The sequence below is a fragment of the Panicum hallii genome, chromosome 6 (assembly GCF_002211085.1).
Source record: "Panicum hallii strain FIL2 chromosome 6, PHallii_v3.1, whole genome shotgun sequence".
NCBI lineage: Eukaryota > Viridiplantae > Streptophyta > Magnoliopsida > Poales > Poaceae > Panicum > Panicum hallii.
In genome coordinates, this window is record NC_038047.1 from 7,139,871 (window position 1) to 7,156,646 (window position 16,776).

Below are 16,776 nucleotides of genomic sequence, written 5' to 3' on the forward strand. Positions count from 1 at the left end.
ATCCAAAGATGCTACTTACCAAAAATCTTAACAGGCTAAGCTTGTATGTAAGAGTTATATATAAAATACCCCTTTTACTTAGATTTATAATAGATTCAAAAGTATTTAGTTTCAAACCAGACTTCATTAATAAAAGTTCTAGAGTTTGAAATCTAGTTTCCAACAAAACTAGTTTGGAAATTTTTGGTAACAAAACTAGTTCTACGAATTTTACAATCAGTTGCCTTGCTCACATAAAATAACATATGAGTTTACACTGGGGTCCTTGGTAACTTGCACAGAGACCCTTAGAATAGTAAAAGGTATCACAAATATGCCCTTGCCGGCTCTCGACGGCGCCCGGCGTCTCTGTCCACGGCGTTCTCGCTGGCGGCGAGGTCCTAGGTGGGGAGGGTTAGGTGCTACACGACCTATAGGAGCTACTAAACACGATGGGGGGTGATGTGCTCGAGGAACACTGGCAGAGCACGGCCGGCGATGAGAGGTGGCGGCGGCCGTGGTGGTGCGTCGTCATTCCCGGCGAGGGGCCGACGAATATGGAGGAACAAGGCGCGCATGAGCACCGGGGGAGTGCGGGGATGCTTTCCCCCAACTTAATTTGGTCGGAGACCGAGCAGGAGGTGGTGATCGACGGCGGGGTGGACCTCGGGCTCTTACCGGCGGCGATGGCGACCGGCGTTCCGCGGGCTAGGGTGACGGAGGGCAGTGAAGGAGGGGCGGGATCGCTTCAGGAGGATGATGTGGTGCTGATGATGCCTTTGGTCGGGGTGGAGAGGCTCTGTACCGGCGGGTCGGCGGGAGGCCGAGCGGCGGCGGAGGAAAGAGCTCATCGGCGTTGTGGTCCGGCAGTTCTGGTGGAGAAAACTAGGATTGGTTCACTCGGTGAGCTGCAGTGGGTCACGGCAATGCAGTTGGTGCGCTGGATTGGGGATTGGGGAACGGCGGTGGGGCTGCCGACGGTGACCAGGGACGGCGGCGGGGATCGGGTGACGGGAGGTGATCGGAGCAGGAGGGATCAAGTAAATTGTGCGTGTGCAAACGCGAGAGCAAGAGTGCTAAGAGCTTTAGGGGGTGCTCGGGATCTAGGAGAAGATAGCATCACGCGGAAGCAGGACCTGGCATTCCGGCGGCGCGCGTGGCGGCACGGCGAGGCTCGGATGGCGGCAATGCGACGTGGAGGACGCAAGGGCGAGCCAGCACAAAGTCAGGAGAGCGGCGGCGAGGCAGGGAAGTGACGCGTGGGATCTCCGGAAGCAGGAGGTGGCGCTGGAGTCGCTGCGATGGCGAGCGGTGGTGAAGCGCGGCTCGGGCAGACGGCGGGCGACGTGGCGAGGCAGGGAGAGACAGCGCGAGGCCGGGAAGCGGCGGGGTAGAGGCTGGGGCGACACGTGGATGGGCACAGAGCAGCGCTGGGGCGGCAGGGGTGGCGCAAATGGCCAGGGCAGCGGTGGTGGCGCGCGGCAGAGGAAAACAGAGGAGAGGGGGAGAGAGGTAGACGAAGGGGGACCCGGTTGTAATTTCGAGAAAAGACAGGGACTCCACTGTAATGCTTAATTAACTTTCAAACCAGAGCTCATATGGAGATGGGCCCAGAAGCAAAAGTGTGTGGTTTCTCAAAATTTACAACTTTGCTTTAAGACTTATTTGCAGAAGAGCTAAGGATATGTAATTAATTTAAAACTTAACAAGATTTCCAAACTTTACATAAATCCTATTTTAAAACTACACTACATAAATATCCTATGTGTAGTTTCACCTACATTTGCAATTTAAACACAAGTTTTTGACTTTTGCAAAACAACCCTCATACATTTAAATTCTACCCTCCATGCTTACCCATTTAGCACTAAAGGACCTTTATTAAAATATAATTATATAAACAACCCTTTTCCCTTAGCATTTAAATTTTTAAACATACTTTTTACCACATTTTGCACACAACTTCGTACTAAAATTTAGGGTGTGACAATGCTAAATACCTGAGTGTCACAGCCTTCCCCCCTAAAAAGAATCCCATCCCGAGATTCCGGAACAAGATGGAACTGATGGATCAAGTTCTGAGGTTGGCTTGAAAGAAGTTTGGAAAATTATGCTGAAGATAAGATTCGGTTTTCTATGTTGCTTCTTCTTCTGTATGATGGTTCCACTGAATCTTGAACATCCTAATGGTTTCTCTTCTAGTGCTCCTTTCTTTGGTGTCTAGCACTTTAAGTGGATGTTCTGTATAGGTTAGATCAGGTTCGATTTTGACGGCTTGGGAATCAATGATCTCGGTAGGAATTTTGACTCATTTCCTAAGTTGAGACACATGGAAGATGTTATGGATGGCCGCTAGTTGAGGAGGAAGCTGGAGACGGTAAGCTACGGGTCCACAGATTTCAAGGATTTCAAAGGGTCCGATGTATCGAGGAGCAAGTTTCCCTTTTACGCCGAACCTTTGAATACCTCGACTAGGAGATACTTTAAGATATACGAAGTCTCCGACTTGAAACTGTATGGTCTTCGTATATCAGCGTAGCTTTTCTGCCGAGATTGAGCTGCCTTTAGATTAGTTTGTATAACTTTCACTTTATCCTCTGCTTCCATGACCAGGTCAGGTCCAAAGATTTTACGCTCACCAGTTTGTGACCAACTCAAAAGAGTTTGGCATACTTCATGAAGACGAACAATTTGATCCAGGTAGATCTCAGCATACTTCTTGGCATTATATGTAGTATGCATGGGAAGGAAATGTGCAGTCTTGGTTAATCGATCAACGATTACCCCAATGGAGTCATGCCTCAGAGAAGTATTGGGCAAACCGACAATAAAGTCCATACTGATATCCTCCCACTTCCAAGAGGGAATAGATAGAGGTTAAAGAATACCAGCAGTTTTGAAATGACTGGCTTTGACTCTTTGACAGATATCACATTCTGAGACATACTTGGCAATTTCTCGTTTCATACGAGTCCACCAGAAGTTTTGTTTCAGATCCTGGTACATCTTCGTACTGCAAGGGTGCATAGAGAATTTGGACAGGTGGGCCTCATCCAATATCTGTTTACGGAGCTTATGGTCCTTGGGTACAATGATACGTTTGTTGAACCATAAAACTCCTTCTGGATCTACTCGAAAGCACTTATACTTTCCTTCTCCTTGTGTTATCTTCTGCTTAATGATTCTAAATCCTTTATTGCGCTGATGAGCTAGAACAATGCTATCCCTAAGCGTGGCTTCAACCGAGAGATGGTTTAAGTCACCTTGGGGAACGATTTCTAGATTAAACTTTCTCATTTTCCAGCAGAGAGTCTCATTGAAAGCTTCTATAGACAAGCAAGAGCAATGTGCCTTGCGACTGAGTGCATCCGCAATGATATTGGCCTTTCCTGGATGATAGTGTACTTCCAAATCATAGTCTTTGATAAGCTCTAACCAGCGTCTTTGCCTCATATTTAGGTCTGCCTGTGTGAAAATGTACTTGAGGCTTCTGTGGTCTGTATAAATATGGCACTTGGTACCCATCAGATGATGTCTCCAGATTTTAAGTGCATGGATGACAGCTGCAAGTTCAAGATCATGGGTAGGGTAGTTCTGTTCATGAACCCTGAGTGCTCATGATGCATACGCAATTACTCGGTTGTCTTGCATAAGCACACAACCAAGTCCGGTTCCTAAAGCATCACAATAGATATCAAAGGGTTTTGAAACATCTGGTTGAGCTAGGACTGGAGCAGTTGTAAGATGATCTCGGAGAGTGTGGAATGCATCTTCGTATTTTTGATCTCAAGAGAATTTAACACCTTTCTTTTGTAGTTCGGTCATAGGTTTTGCTATTCTAAAGAAATCAGGAATGAAGCGACGATAATAGCCAGCTAGACCAAGAAAACTATGGATTTGAAGGACTGATGTTGGAGGTTTCCAATTCATCACTTCCTGTACTTACTGGGATCAACAGATATACCGTTACCAGAGATGGTGTGGCCCAGAAATTTCACAGTATCTAACCAAAACTCGCACTTGGAGAATTTGGCGTATAAGTGGTGGTCTCTTAATTGCTGAAGAATGACATGAAGATGTTTGGCATGATCTTCTGGATTTTTGGAATAGATCAGGATGTCATCAATGAAGACCACAATAAACTTGTCAAGTTCTTGCATGAAAACAGAATTCATGAGATACATGAAATATGCTGGAGCATTGGTGAGACCAAACGACATGATGAGATATTCATATAAACCATATCGGGTAGAGAAGGCCGTTTTTGGAATGTCACTTGGCCAGATCTTAATTTGATGATAGCTGGAACGAAGAACAATCTTAGAGAATACTTTGGCTCCAGCTAGCTGATCGAAGAGAATGTCAATACGGGGTAAAGGATACTTGTTTTTGATAGTTACCGCATTGAGAGGACGATAGTCTACACATAGCCTTAAGCTATTATCTTTCTTTTTCATGAATAAAGCTGGACAACCCCACGGTGATGCACTCGGACAAATGAAACCCTTGTCAAGTAGGTCTTGGAGTTGGATTTTTAACTCGGCTAACTCGTTAGGAGGCATACGATAAGATCTCTTAGAGATAGGGGTTGTGCCAGGTTTGAGTTCTATGATAAACTCGATATCTCTATCTGGGGGCATTCCAGGCAAATCGTCTGGAAAGACGTCTGGGTATTCACAGACAATAGGGATATCCTTTAACTTGATCCCGGTGGTAGCATAGGTGCAAGAGTTAATGTACTTCTGTTGTGGAAGATAGAGAATGGTAGGTTCATACTCAGGTGAATCTATCTCCACAACTCGGGAAGAGATATCTAATGACACTTGATGCTAGGTCATCCAATTCATACCTAAAAGAACATCCATTCCTTCTAGGTCTAGTAGGAGCAAGTCCGTTTTTATCAATTGACTACCCAGCTGAAGTGGTACCTTTCTACAGATTTGATTTGATAAGATTTTTCCACCAGGAGTTGTTATCTTATAATCTCCATTAGTAGGATAGATATCCAAGCCTATTTTAGTCCCATACTTTGCACTGACAAAGCTATGGGTGGCACTAGAGTCAAAAAGAACAATTACAGGGTGATGGTTGATAGAAAAAGTACCCGTCATTATTGGTGTTCCCTCGGGAAGTTCCGAGAGAGTGGTGAGATTCACCCTTCCCTGGTGGACCTGGACCACTTGCTTCTTGCCCTTGCTCTTGCTGGTTGGATTGGATGTTTGCCCTTGGAAGGTGATGAGGACATCGCCACTAACGATACATCCACACCTACACCAGTATCTACTTCAACAACACCTCTTGGACCTATTACTCGCGCTCGTGCTCGTCGGCTTACCCATCAAGTAAGTTCACTCTTAAGCTCAGGTTCATCATATTTAGAGAATGGAGACACGTGCACTCTTGTTTTACTCAGGAACCATGGATTGGATCAAAAGGGAAGAGGCATCGCGCAGGCTGGATTCGGACTGCAGGACAGACACGACTTGTAACAGCCGCCACGACTTCATCCGGACTCCGTTTTGGTCGGTCAAGTACTTTCTGGAAAGCTTATCAAATCTACTTTCCAACGGATCCAGAATCACCTCAATATCTATTCGGAATCAACCGCAATCCTAGATTTACTACAGAGTCCTTTTCAGCCACGGTGCTGCGTCACCCTAATTTGGCCCAACGGGCCGTGTATCAAGTAGAGTCCAAGACGGATGAGTCCTAGGGTTGGAATACGACCCCAGCATCCTTGTGGTCGTTCTCCCACTTCTTTATAACCTTTAGCCGCCGTCAAGAACACTCGGGTTTTGTTAGATGCAAGTTTAGCTTTTGCTACTTCCTTGTAGACGCGCGTGCTGATCCAGCCGCCCGTCCTCTTGTTTTCGGAACCCCTCCATAATTGAGATTCGGTTTGAGACCTTCAATTACATCTCGTAATTTTCAGTACTTGTTCTACTTGTTCTTGCTAGTTCTTCGATTGCTTGCAGGACAAGTGCCCTAGTGGCCGGGTGTCGCGCTCCACAAGATCGCGGCAACCAAAGGAGGTGGTGTATCGGTTGCTAAGGCGCAGCATCCTTGGAAGGCTGTAGTCGGGCCGTGAACGTCGTCTCCTCTATCAATCGAGTTATTCTACGCCTCTCATCGAAAGATCAGGAACAAACCCTAACGGGTTCACATCAGTTGGTATCAGAGCAAGGTTGTTCGTTGAGAGACTTCCAATCCTTCGCTATTTTTATTTTCCTACAGTCCAGAAAAAGCCAAAAATAGTAGAATTGTTTTTCCCCCACCGCAATCCTATAGACCCTTTTGAGCCTTTACTGGTACTGCTTAGTTAGGGCTTGTTGAGTTTTCGGTTGCATCGGTTGTGTCGAGTTGTTGGTCTTAGTTGTAGTCCTTTAGAGTTTCGAGTTCTTGTCACGTTTGGTCACGTACGTTACCTTTTTCATCACTGTTTTGGCCGAATCAGAAACCACTTTGGTTGTCAAGTTCGACTTGGAATCGGTTAAGCGCGTGTTGGCCGAGACCGATTTGAATTCGGGTAGCCTATTCATCTTGTGGTTGCCGAATCTGAGTGCCTCTTTGTTATCAAGTCTGAGTTGAATTCGGTGCTGGTTGCATCTGAGTCCGAACTGTGCACCAGAAGCAATAACACTTCACACATATATTTAAGTCTCGGCCTACTCCAGAGAGAGAGAGAGCGAGAGAGTATCTTTTAATTACCTGTATACCCCTACTCTTTCTGGAAAAAGCGTGTGTGGTGACTTGCTCACTTGTACTCCTTTGTTCATAGCATCTGTTTTTGAGGTTCCCCTGAAAAAAAAGAAAAAAGAAGAAGAAAAAAAAGGATCATTGTTAAAAAAAAAAGAAGCAAGCGGCTAATTCATTGTGTTTGTTTTTCCCTTCTGTTCGGAGTGGTGCTTTGTGACTTCCTTTGTGTCCAGACTCGCGTCTCTAGCACGGTCTAGACTAGGACCAGCACAGTACCACTGTTGAACGATTATTCAGCTTGCCTTTGTGACTAACGTGGTGCTAGTACTTCCTTGTTCAAGCCCACCTACAGCTCCACATATCCGACTACAGCTCCACAGGTCTTGTTGCTGCCGCGCTGATACACTTCATTCCACGGTTGCGGACTTGTTGGTTGCCGTCCCCTCCTAGCAGCAAGGTAAGAATTGGTAAGAGCTTGTGCAACAGGTTGAGAGTGAGCGCCTTGCTGTAGCTACACCCTATTAGCTGTAGGGATTTTACTACTTCACTTGTTTTCTTGTTGTCCTTGTCTTTCTCACCATGGCAGGCTCTGAGGAGGAGGATCATAGCTTGCATCAGTCTCCACGTACCAGGGGCATCATACAACATTTTGAAAGGCAAGTGCAGCGGCACACAGAGGGACTTGATAATGATATGCAGGTGACGAATGACAAGATTGGACAATTGGAGGCTACGCAGATTGCCACCAACACCAAGCTTACGGGCCTGGAGACAGCATATTGACAAGAGTCTCGCTGCTCTTTTGCGGCGTTTTGATGAGCTCCATGCGAAGACCAACGAACAGCGTGATGATTGGGCGGATGAATATATTGCTGATACTGAACAGGATGAACAAGACGCTCGCCATCGCCGCCGGCTACGCACTAATCGTAGAGGTATGGGTGGTTTTCGCCACCGTGAGGTACGCAACAATGATGATGCTTTCAGCAAGATTAAATTTAAGATACCTCCTTTTGATGGTACATATGACCCTGATGCATACATTACTTGGGAAATTGCTGTTGATCAAAAGTTTGCATGCCATGATTTTCCTGAGAATGCACGTGTTAGGGCTGCTACTAGTGAGTTCACTGATTTTGCTTCTGTTTGGTGGATAGAACATGGCAAGAAAAATGCTGATGACATGCCACAAACTTGGGATGCTTTGAAACGGGTCATGCGGGCTAGATTCGTTCCTTCTTACTATGCACGTGATCTGTTACATAAGTTACAACAATTGAGGCAGGGCACTAGAACTGTAGAAGAATATTATCAGGAATTGCAAATGGGAATGCTACGTTGTAATTTAGTGGAGGGTGAGGAACCTGCTATGGCTAGATTTTTGGGCGGGTTAAATAGAGAAATTCAGGACATTCTTGCGTATAAAGATTATACTAACGTAACCCGTTTGTTCCATCTTGCTTGTAAAGCTGAAAGGGAGGTACAGGGACGACGTACTAGTGCTAGATCTAATGTTTCTGCAGGTAAATCTACATCATGGCAGCCACGCACGACTACTTCTATGAGCGGACGTGCACCTCTACCAGCTCCTTCACCGAGTCGTACAGCAGCGTCTTCTCCATCCAGCGACAAGCCACGCGCTCCTCCCATCACTTCAGCAACCAAGGCTGTCCAGAAACCAGCCGCTAGTGCTTCCTCGGTTGCATCCACGGGTAGAACAAGGGATGTCCAGTGTCATCGGTGCAAGGGCTTTGGGCACGTGCAGCGTGACTGTCCTACCAAGCGCGTTTTGGTGGTCAAAGATGATGGTGCGTATTCCTCTGCTAGTGATTTTGATGACGATACACTTGCGTTGTTTGCTGCTGACCATGCAGGTAATGAGGGACCACCAGACGAACATATTGATGCAGGGGCAGCCGAACACTATGAGAGTCTCATTGTGCAGCGTGTGCTTAGTGCACAAATGGAGAAGGCGGAGCAAAATCAGCGACACACGCTGTTTCAAACTAAGTGTGTCATTAAAGAGCGTTCTTGTCGTATGATTATTGATGGAGGTAGTTGCAACAATTTGGCTAGCAGCGAACTGGTGGAGAAGCTTGCACTCAGCACCAAACCACACCCACACCCGTATCACATTCAATGGCTAAACAACAGTGGTAAGGCTAAAGTAACGAGGCTGGTGCGCATTAATTTTACAATCGGAGCATATCATGATGTTGTTGAGTGCGATGTTGTGCCTATGCAAGCTTGCCATATTCTGCTCGGTAGGCCTTGGCAATTTGATACGGATTGTGTGCATTATGGTAGATCAAATCAGTTTTCGCTCTTGCACCATGATAAGAAAATTGTGTTGCTTCCTATGTCTTCTGAAGCTATTGTGCGTGATGATACTGCTAGAGCTGCCAAAGCTAAAAGTGAGACCAATAAAATTGTCAAGTCGGTTGCTAATAAGTAAGATGAGATACGCTTGAAAGGGACTTGCTTGCTTGCTACTAAATCTGATATTAATGACTTGATTGCTACCACTTCTGTTGCCTATGCTTTGGTGTGCAAAGATACTTTGATTTCCATTCATGATATGCAGCACTCTTTGCCCCCTGCTGTCGCTAACGTTTTGCAGGAGTATTCTGATGTGTTTCCAAGTGAAATACCAGCGGGGCTGCCACCAATACGAGGGATTGAGCACCAAATTGATCTGATTCCAGGTGCATCGCTGCCCAACCGTGCGCCGTACAGGACCAATCCGGAAGAAACGAAAGAGATTCAGCGACAAGTGCAAGAACTACTCGACAAAGGTTATGTACGTGAGTCCCTTAGTCCTTGTGCTGTTCCGGTTATTTTAGTCCCCAAGAAAGATGGAACTTGGCGTATGTGTGTCGATTGTAGAGCTATTAACAATATCACAATTCGATACCGACATCCTATTCCACGTTTGGATGATATGCTTGTTGAATTGAGTGGTGCTGTTGTGTTTACCAAAGTTGATTTGCGTAGTGGGTACCACCAGATTCGCATGAAATTGGGAGATGAATGGAAAACTGCTTTCAAAACTAAGTTCGGGTTATATGAGTGGTTAGTCATGCCTTTTGGGTTAACTAATGCACCTAGCACCTTCATGCGATTAATGAACGAGGTTCTGCGTGCTTTCATTGGCAAATTTGTTGTGGTCTACTTTGATGATATATTGATTTACAGCAAATCTATGGAGGCACATCTTGATCATCTACGTGCTGTTTTTACTGCTTTACGTGATGCACGTTTATTTGGTAACCTTGAGAAGTGCGTCTTTTGCACAGATCGAGTATCTTTTCTTGGCTATGTTGTCACTCCACAGGGAATTGAAGTTGATCAAGCTAAGGTGGAAGCTATTCAGGGATGGCCTGTACCAAAGACCATCACACAGGTGCGGAGTTTTCTAGGACTTGCTGGGTTCTATCGTCACTTCGTGAAGGATTTCAGCACCATTGCGGCACCGTTGAATGCGCTTACGAAGAAGGGGGTGCCCTTTTCTTGGAGCACCACACAAGAGAATGCGTTCACCATGTTGAAAGATAAGTTGACACATGCACCTCTCCTCCAACTTCCTGATTTTAATAAGACCTTTGAGCTTGAATGTGATGCTAGTGGAATTGGTTTGGGTGGTGTTTTGTTACAAGATGGTAAACCTGTTGCATATTTTAGTGAGAAATTGAGCGGACCTGTTCTGAATTATTCTACTTATGACAAGGAATTGTATGCTCTTGTGCGCACATTAGAAACATGGCAGCATTATTTGTGGCCCAAAGAGTTTGTTATCCATTCTGATCATGAATCTTTGAAACATATTCGTAGTCAAGGAAAACTGAACCGTAGACATGCTAAGTGGGTTGAATTTATTGAATCTTTTCCTTATGTCATCAAACACAAGAAAGGGAAAGAGAATATCATTGCTGATGCTTTGTCTAGGCGATATACTTTGTTGACACAACTTGATTGCAAGATTTTTGGTTTGGACACAATTAAAACACAATATGTGAATGATGCTGATTTTAAGGATGTTTTGCTGCATTGTAAGGATGGAAAAGTATGGAACAAATTCATCGTCAATGATGGGTTTGTGTTTCGAGCTAACAAGCTATGCATTCCAGCTAGCTCCGTTCGTTTGTTGTTGTTACAGGAAGCGCATGGTGGTGGCTTGATGGGGCATTTTGGAGCAAAGAAGACAGAGGATGTACTTGCTGGTCATTTCTTTTGGCCAAAAATGAGAAGAGATGTGGAGCGATTTGTTGCACGCTGCACTACATGTCAGAAAGCTAAGTCCCGTTTAAATCCGCATGGTTTGTATATGCCTTTACCAGTTCCTAGTGCTCCTTGGGAGGATATTTCTATGGATTTCGTGTTGGAATTGCCTAGAACTAGGAAGGGACGTGATAGCGTTTTTGTGGTTGTGGATAGATTTTCCCAGATGGCACACTTTATTCCATGTCATAAAACTGATGATGCTACACATGTTGCTGATTTATTCTTTCGAGAAATTGTTCGTTTGCATGGTGTGCCAAACACAATTGTTTCTGATCGTGATGCCAAATTTCTTAGCCACTTTTGGAGAACTTTATGGGCACAATTGGGAACTAAGCTTCTATTTTCTACCACTTGTCATCCCCAAACTGATGGTCAAACTGAAGTGGTTAATCGAACCTTGTCTACCATGTTAAGGGCTGTTTTAAAGAAGAATATTAAGTTGTGGGAAGAATGTTTGCCTCATGTTGAGTTTGCTTATAATCGTTCCATGCATTCTACTACAAAGATGTGCCCTTTTGAGATTGTTTATGGCTTGATTCCTCGTGCTCCTATTGATTTAATGCCTTTGCCCACTTCTGAAAAATTGAACTTTGATGCTAAGCAACGTGCTGAACTGATGTTAAAACTGCATGAAACAACTAAAGAAAACATTGAGCGCATGAATTCTAAGTATAAGCTTGCTGGTGATAAAGGTAGAAAGCAATTGATTTTTGAACCTGGTGACTTGGTTTGGTTGCACTTGAGAAAGGATAGGTTTCCTACTTTGCGAAAATCTAAGTTGATGCCTCGGGCTGATGGACCGTTTAAAGTGCTAGAACGAATTAATGATAATGCATATAAGCTAGACCTGCCTGTGGATTTTGGGGTTAGTCCCACATTTAACATTGCAGATTTGAAGCCATATTTGGGAGAGGATGATGAGCTTGAGTCGAGGACGACTCAAATGCAAGAAGGGGAGGATGATGAGGACATCGCCACTAACGATACATCCACACCTACACCAGTATCTACTTCAACAACACCTCTTGGACCTATTACTCGCGCTCGTGCTCGTCGGCTTACCCATCAAGTAAGTTCACTCTTAAGCTCAGGTTCATCATATTTAGAGAATGGAGACACGTGCACTCTTGTTTTACTCAGGAACCATGGATTGGATCAAAAGGGAAGAGGCATCGCGCAGGCTGGATTCGGACTGCAGGATAGACACGACTTGTAACAGCCGCCACGACTTCATCCGGACTCTGTTTTGGTCGGTCAAGTACTTTCTGGAAAGCTTATCAAATCTACTTTCCAACGGATCCGGAATCACCTCAATATCTATTCGGAATCAACCGCAATCCTAGATTTACTATAGAGTCCTTTTCAGCCACGGTGCTGCGTCACCCTAATTTGGCCCAACGGGCCGTGTATCAAGTAGAGTCCAAGACGGATGAGTCCTAGGGTTGGAATACGACCCCAGCACCCTTGTGGTCATTCTCCCACTTCTTTATAACCTTTAGCCGCCGTCAAGAACACTCGGGTTTTGTTAGATGCAAGTTTAGCTTTTGCTACTTCCTTGTAGACGCGCGTGCTGATCCAGCCGCCCGTCCACTTGTTTTCGGAACCCCTCCATAATTGAGATTCGGTTTGAGACCTTCAATTACATCTCATAATTTTCAGTACTTGTTCTACTTGTTCTTGCTAGTTCTTCGATTGCTTGCAGGACAAGTGCCCTAGTGGCCGGGTGTCGCGCTCCACAAGATCGCGGCAACCAAAGGAGGTGGTGTATCGGTTGCTAAGGCGCAGCATCCTTGGAAGGCTGTAGTCGGGCCGTGAACGTCGTCTCCTCTATCAATCGAGTTATTCCACGCCTCTCATCGAAAGATCAGGAACAAACCCTAATGGGTTCACATCAGAAGGATTTCCTAGGTTGAGGGCAATCTTTGATAAAGTGGGACGGGCTTCCGCAGTTGAAACAACGATAGTTGCTGTTTCCTTGATTGACTGGCGGAAAGCTCGGCCGCGGACCTTGTTGTTGCTGCTGAAATTATGGTGTCGGTGGTCGGTTAAATCATGCTTGCTGGGGTGGTCTAGCTACCCATCTGCCGGGCAAGTTGCTTCGAGGCGGGGCTCGAGGGGCGGTGCTCGGGACCAACCGATACCTTGATGGTTGAGTAGTTGTAGGCCCTGTGGGTGTCTTCCTTTTCTTTTCTGCTCTGTGGGCAGAGATGCAGTCTTCCTGAGTGATGGCCATGTTGACCAGCTCATTGAAATTATCGGCCCTTACCAAATTCAGTCGTTCTTTAAGTTTGGTGTTCAGGCCTCGGCGAAAACGATCTCTTTTGCGGGCATCACTGTCCGCATGGTATCCCGCGTATTGGCACAAGTGGTTGAAAACTTGTGCATATTGCATGACGGTGCGGGTTCCCTGAGTCAGGTTCAGAAATTCATTGAGCTTTCGCTCAATGAGTCCTTCGGGTATGTGGTGCGCTCGAAACGCAGTCCGAAACTCGTCCCAAGGGACGACACGATCGGCAGGCTGCATAGCGTGAAAATGATCCCACCATAGATGAGCTGTGCCATGGAGTTGTTGGGCTGCAAAAAGTGCCTTGTTCTCCTCCGAACATGGGGCAGTCAATAAGGCGAACTTGGACTCGATAGTTCGAAGCCAAGCGTCAGCATCTAGGGGCTCATCCGCCTTATGGAACAGTGGAGGCTGGGTACTGAGGAAATCTTGATAGCTGGCCAATAGGGATTCATCTCGGCCTCGGGACTGATGATGGAAGTGGCCCATCTGAGCCTGCACAAGCTGCGTGAGGAGTTCTGTTTGTTGGGCCATGACCTCGGCTAGACTTGGAGGTGGCGGTGGCGGTTGCTGGGATCCGCTGGCCTGATCTGCCCGGAATCCTTCCGGGGTTCCGCGAGTAGCTCCCACCATCTGAAACAAGGAGATATCCATTATCAATCATATCCTTACTCCAATTTCAGATGACATACAATTACCAAACAGGTATGTAATTCATATGCTCCATTCAATCCACTCATTTCAGATGCAAGGATATTGAGCAAGATGATAAAACACGAGGTTTAGATTACTACTCAAACACTGATGGTCCTTATATCTTACATCAGGGCACTTTAACTACTACAAGTCATTTCATATGTACACATGCCACATATAACACAACAAATGGCTCTAGATCTAGGTAAGCTACGCACCACCTATGTCACATTTTTCCACACTAATTATAGTTAAAACATCACCAACTCAAACCAAACTAAAAGTCATCAAAATTTCCCACTGATGACTGACTGCCTGAAGAAGAATGATTGGGACTGATAACACGATCTCCATGCTCAGAATCGAGGTCTGAAACTCCCTCGATTTCTTCAGGATCTTCTTCTTCCTCTTCTAGGGCTGGTACAGCAGGAGGTGCTGGCTGCTGTTGAAGTTCATTGATCTAGGCTTGGGCATCATCAACCTCGAGAATGAGGTCATGGATCTGTTCTTTGAGAAACTCAATGATCGTGTTGCGTTGGGTGATTATCGCATCACTCTCATTGATTTGATCTTCCCGGTGATGAATAGTCTCCTCCCGGGCAGCGATGATTTCATCCTTTTCTGCCACCGAAGCTTGAAGCTGCTTTATTTGGGTGACTTGTCGGTCAGCATTACTAAAATGACCTTGCGTGATACTGATCAATTGACCCATACCGCGACGTAGTAGAAGCTAATAGTGATGCTGAACATTCATGAATCGCATAGTACCCTGAAGCGCTTCTTCCGTTGAGCCTTCCAATCTGTGACTTTCAGGGACTATCCTGAGATTCCACTCAGGATTGTTGGGATCTGTTGTAGGGATGAAACCGATAGGCTGTCCTGCAACTTCCCTTGGATGCTGGTTGCAGAAAAGATAGATAGCTTCCAGAGCTGCTCCCTCAATCGTATCGACTATACGATGACCCACCACGTCAACTTCAATGGGCTACCATTGGGAGCGGAAGGGATGTTGGGGAATAGTCATCCTGACTCGACATCGGCGAACACCTTCTTCCTGATACTCCACTGCATCATACTGTGGAGGCTCGGTATAAAGGAGCGAGCTTAGTGACTCCCAGAGAAGATGAGGAAAACCCTCCCAGTGCAAGGCATTAGTACGGAGATGCCCTGCAGGATCCCAAAAGACGTTGGAAGGGGCTGCCATGTGCAATAAGAATGCAAATGGTGAGACTTATTCACCCTGCTGAGAACTCACAAGGTAAATGAAACGAGATAACCAATTCTGATAACAGCAAAGACTGGAAATCAAATGGATGCCTAAGGTACTTAACTTAAAACTACCATAAAAAAATCCTATTAATCCATTCTAGAGACAAGCAACACACTATTCGTCCTTAACAGAACCAAACATACATTGCATTCGTTTATTTGATGATGGATTATGCATGCACGTACTATTCGTCCTCACAACCAAAAACAACTGCCAAATATCCTCAAACTTACGTGGTTAATTTCGGTGACATTACCCATACGGCTCTCACTAATAACTAGTCGATAGGTCCTATCCATCTTAACCTATTAATCGTAGTTAGTGTACCTGCAGAAAACTATAGATATATATCATGAACCTTTCATGGCAGCACGACATGAAAGCATCCGCAAACAGCACTGTTCGCTATAGAAACAGCATCTGTACAATTACCGCCGTACAGACGATGTTAGCATACGTTATCGAAACAACGTATTCACGGGGTACCGCAATATGCGGGGGTATGAACAGCGATCGCCATACCCTGCGCCGAACCATATACTCCCAATATAACCAACCTAAGTTGATATATTGGCAGCATCTCAAGTAGGTCACCGCTTGAGAAACAGCAAACAGCATTCGGTTCGCATCACCGACGGGAAGGCTAACTCCCCAGTTAGCTGAGGATTCTTACCTTCTTACCTTACCACCGAAGGTGTCGTTACAGATAGTAAAGTTGGGTTGTGCATGAATTTAAGTTTTGACGGAAAGTAGTGCTGCAAGTTAGAACTATCTGTATATATATATATACTAACAGCCACCTGATCATTCCCATATAAGTCCCTAGGGCTTTACGATCTAAGCACAACCTTAACGGATCCGACGTACATTGTAAATTCATTTGTTAAGCATATTTTATCCTAAAAACATTTTTAAGAGCTATTCCAGATGTAAAAATAAACCTACGGCTCTGATACCAGCTGTGGCAGAACCGCCTGAATTATTCTGGATCAAGTGCGCTAGTCATCGCTGTCCAGCCGATACTAACTCAACGCACTTCAAACGGAACAATCCATTGGTCTGTCGGGTCTCCGCCCGATACAACCACGGTTCAACAGGACCGAAGTAGCTTTACCTCGCACGAAGGCGAGTTCACAATCATAGCACAGCTCATCAACTTTTAATTTACAGAAAAATAATATTATTATTACAAGCCGTTCTCAAACTTAAGGTAAAATTATACAAACAGTGTTTAAAACGACAAGCTAAACAGCTTGTCCGTGTTCACAGCGGAAGGAAAAAAAATACGTGACTAAACACGTCGCGAAGGTTGACACCATGCTCAGCCTAATGTCTGGTGTCACTCAGGAGGGTCACTGCCAACCGGGGACGGATCCCACTCGACGGACCAGCCATATGGAATAGAAGTTGGCCATGCAGAGCTATCCATGGGGTTCTCGAGGGTTATACCTGAAAATGTTACTAGCGAGACTGAGTATTCTAATACTCAGCAAGGCTTACCCGCTTCGTGGTATACTTAGCCAGGTAACTAGACTCATGAAGGCATTGTAAAGGTTCTGGGTTTATTTTC